At 41.1% G+C, this 3,936-nt stretch overlaps 1 protein-coding gene across 1 annotated transcript in view; it reads right to left on the reverse strand.

Moving 5' to 3' along the window:
• GSAP (gamma-secretase activating protein) overlaps positions 1-3,936 on the reverse strand; it is a 149,747-nt gene that overhangs the window by 99,096 nt on the left and 46,715 nt on the right. The gene's annotated exons all lie outside the window — the stretch shown is intronic.

Here is a 3,936-nt window from a genome sequence, read left to right on the forward strand (position 1 = left end):
GCCGCGCACGCGAGCCTCGAGCTGTGCACACCCGGCTGGGGGGAAGGGAGACTGCGGCGCGGGGATCAGACCCCACCCGACCCCAAACCCGCCGCTGGCACCCTCCAGGCTGAAGGCAGAGAAGGAGGATTTGGTCTTTTAAGAGCTGTGGATGTCAATGTATGGCAAAAACCACTACAATATTGTAAAGTAATTAGCCTCCAATGAAAAAAAAAAAAAAAGCTGTGGAGATGTGGCTGGACCGATGGTTCCCAAATTATGCTGCACGTTACATGTGGGCACTAGGTGTTTGGGTTTTTGTTGTTTTTGTCTCTTTTAATGCCCAGGTGAGTCCATTGTGCAACAAAGTTCAGAAACCAGTTGGCTAGAGAGAGGTAATAGCTGGTTCACCTGAGAAGTTTCAGGTCCATCGCCAGGGCCAAAGCGGCTGGCCATTTGGGCCTATTCGACCCAATTTCAGGGTGACGGTGTTTTATTAGTATTATTTAGGTAGTCAGTAGAGGCGAGGAGTGTGTGAAGAAGATGATTCTATTTTAAGAGAGACGTGGAGACGCTGGAAAGGGTCAGTTGGCTCAACACAGACAGGTCCTATGCCTGTTTACCAGATCGTTCCCTACACTGGCTTGAAGGAAGCTGAATTAAGGCTCCCTTTGCACTTTGTCTTTTACAAGTGCTCTCCTTCCTCCAAGGTCACCCGTCACTCTGGACACCATCTCACCCCCATACAAGTACAAACAAGTCCAGTATGGTTTTTTGTTTGTTTGTTTTGTTTTTAATCGTGCCACTCAGCTTTCTTTCCAACTGAGAGTGTTCTGTCACTACTGCTTGCTGTACCTTTGGCACTGCAGATCCAACCCATCCTGAACATGAATGCCAAGTTATTACTCTCCCTCAAAGCTGTCTTCATGTCCCTATGTAAAGACCTGGAGGAAAGCCGACCCCAGGAACAAGTGCCTATGCTTTACCTGACCCTTCCAGCCTTTTCACCTAGACCTTCAGTTCCATGTTGGCCTGACTCCAGAAACCCTCTGATTCCACCATCTTCCCTCTCAAAAGAAAGAAAGAAAGAAAGAAAGATCACCAGAGCCTTCCAAGCTGGACCACAAAGTCCTCTCACAGCTTCAGCCTCTAGTGACCTTCCTAACCCTGAATCTCTAGAGAAGTCTTGCTAGTACACCTCATTTGACAATCAAATACCACATGGAGACATGAACTGAATCTTGCCTCTTGGCACACTTTTCTGCAGCAGCACCCAGAAGTTGCTCATCCCTTACTGAAGGATGAGTAAATGCAGTAACAGACCAAGGAGCTCTGTGTCACATTTCTCAAAGTGAAGGTCTGAAAATCCCTGCATTGCAGTCATCTGGGAAGCTGTTTTACAATGTGGACTCCTGGGCTCTAGTCTACACCTGGGCAAGGCACAGAAAATGTGCATTTTAACCAGAGTCTTAGGTTGCAAAGAGCTGGACACGACTGAGCGACTAACAGCTTCACTTTTTTTTTAAGGTGATTTTTTTAGGCTTGCTAAGATTTGAAAACTTCCTCTGTAAATAAAGATAAAAGAAACTCTTGATTTTCCCATACAGACCTGTTTCTCCAGTTGAGCTAGTGGTTGATTTCAGGTAGTTCTCCACTCTCAACACCATATTCATAAGAAAATCATCCTACCTGTAAAGTGCATGAAACTCAACAGAAATGCTTACTCAGGCTGATAATATTGGGAGTGCATAAAAGTGAGATCACTGAAATCATGGGGAGATACTACGCTGAACCTTCATAGTAAATGGAGCAGGTTGCCTTTGTCATACAGAAACATCTTCACTTTCCTATTTTAAAAACTCAGTAGGTTTCTGATTTTATTTTCTGTTAACCTCTATTTTTGTGAAGCAAGATTGATTTTACAGTCCTCATCAAGCAGTGATTATATAAAAATTCCCCTCAAAATAAATTTAAGTAAAAAAGAACAGAGTTCAGGATGGGGAACACATGTACACCCATGGCTGATTCATGTGAATGTATGGCAAAAACCACCAAAAAACAAAATAAAAAAAGAACGTAGAGAAGCTGAGAAATAATAACAAAGATACCAGAAAGATACAGCCAATGTCATAAAAACAGTATACAAATAGCTGAGCTTTGGAGGTAATTCACTAAGGAAAAGATTAGTGAATGGTGAGGTTTTTGTAATTGCTTAGTCACTAAGTTGGGTCCGACTCTTGGACTCTAGCCTACCAGGCTCCGCAGTCCATGGGATTCTCCAAGCAAGAATATTGGAGTGGGTTGCCATGCTCTCCTCCAGGGAATCTTCCAGACACAGGGATGGAACCCTGCATTGACAGGGGGATTCTCTACCACTGAGCCACCAGGGAAGCCCTGAAAGGTGACTTACTGGTTTACAATCTGTGGAAGGTAAATAGGAAAAGAATGCTGATGGATTATCCTTCAGCTCTAGAGAAGGCAGAACTGGATAATGTCCTATCTTCTTTATTTAAAAAGCTGCTTCTTTGATGGATGTGTTAACTTGACTGTGGTAATCATTTCATAATTTATATTTACATTAAACCTCACATTGCACACTTTAAATATTACCTCCAAAAAAAGGAAAAGAAAGCTGCCTCAGAATCATTAGGTACTGGAACTGTCTTTTGGATAGAGTAGGGATATTCTGCTTTTGGGGGGGTTTAAGAACTAACCATCATCTTTCTAAATATCAGAGCATAGAATAGAGTTGGAGATTTAAAGATCTTATAATCAAGACCTTTATTTTATAGATGAGAACACAGGCTTAAGAAGGTGAAATTAGTGTCTGGTCTCAAGAAGCAAAGCTCGTAGTTAACCACAAGGTTGGGATCAGAACACAGGGCTACAGCAGCTGGTGTTTGTGTTGATTATGTCCAGTGACTTAGAAGACTCAATTACCATTCAGCCTGAGGATTCCTAGTTATACAAATACCACACCCTAACTGGAGTGGAATTCTGGGACCACATTGAGAAATCACAGAATTTGAACCACGTAACTTCCTCAAAATAGCCTAGGTTCTCTGTAGTTTCATCTTGAGTTTTAGAGTTGAAGAAAACGAAAGGAATTTGAGATGTGGGATGAGTGATTCATTTGTAAATAAAAATAGTTTATCTAATAGAGATGTTAAAATTAAAAGTTTCACACCATTCTCCTAACCCAGAAAGAACTTCTGAAAGTGGGAAACTACACATGTTGATTTTGAAGAAGTTAGAAAATGGCCTATTTAACAAATCTAACCAAAAATTCTAAAATTGCAAGGATTTTAAGGAAAGGACTATAGATACTAGGTTTGAAACTGGCATTCATTGGAGCAATAAATGTGCTAAAAGAACATTTTTATTTGTAAGCTCAAGTGGTTGAAATTAAGTAGAAGTGAATCAACTAAAATCCAAACTTCATAGTTTGGAGGCTAATCCTTTGAAAGCACAGCTGATAATTTTTTCATGAAAATTAATAGAGGTTATCAGAAAACCCATTAGAATCTAAGTAATGCATAAGTAAGGTTCCTCTTCCTCAACAGTTATAACCAGACATGGAACAACAGACTTATTCCAAACTGGGAAAGGAGTACATCAAGGCTGTATATTGTCACCTTGCTTATTGAACCTCTATGCAAAGTACATCATGCAAAATGCCAGGCTGGATTAATCACAAGCTGGAATCAAGACTGCTGGGAGAAATGTCAACAGTCTCTGATATGCAGATAATACCACCCCAATGGCAGCAAGCAAAGAACAAAAGATTCTCTTGATGAGGATGAAAGAGGAGAATGAAAAAGCTGGCTTACAAGTCAACATTCAAAAACTAAGATCATGACATCCAGTCCCATCACTTCATGGCAAATAGATGGGGAAACAATGGAAACAGTGACAGACTTAATTTTCTTGGGCTCCAAAATCACTGCAGATGGTGAC

This window comes from Bison bison, unplaced genomic scaffold (genome assembly GCF_000754665.1).
Source record: "Bison bison bison isolate TAMUID 2011002044 unplaced genomic scaffold, Bison_UMD1.0 scf7180017864260, whole genome shotgun sequence".
Classification (NCBI taxonomy): Eukaryota; Metazoa; Chordata; class Mammalia; order Artiodactyla; family Bovidae; genus Bison; species Bison bison.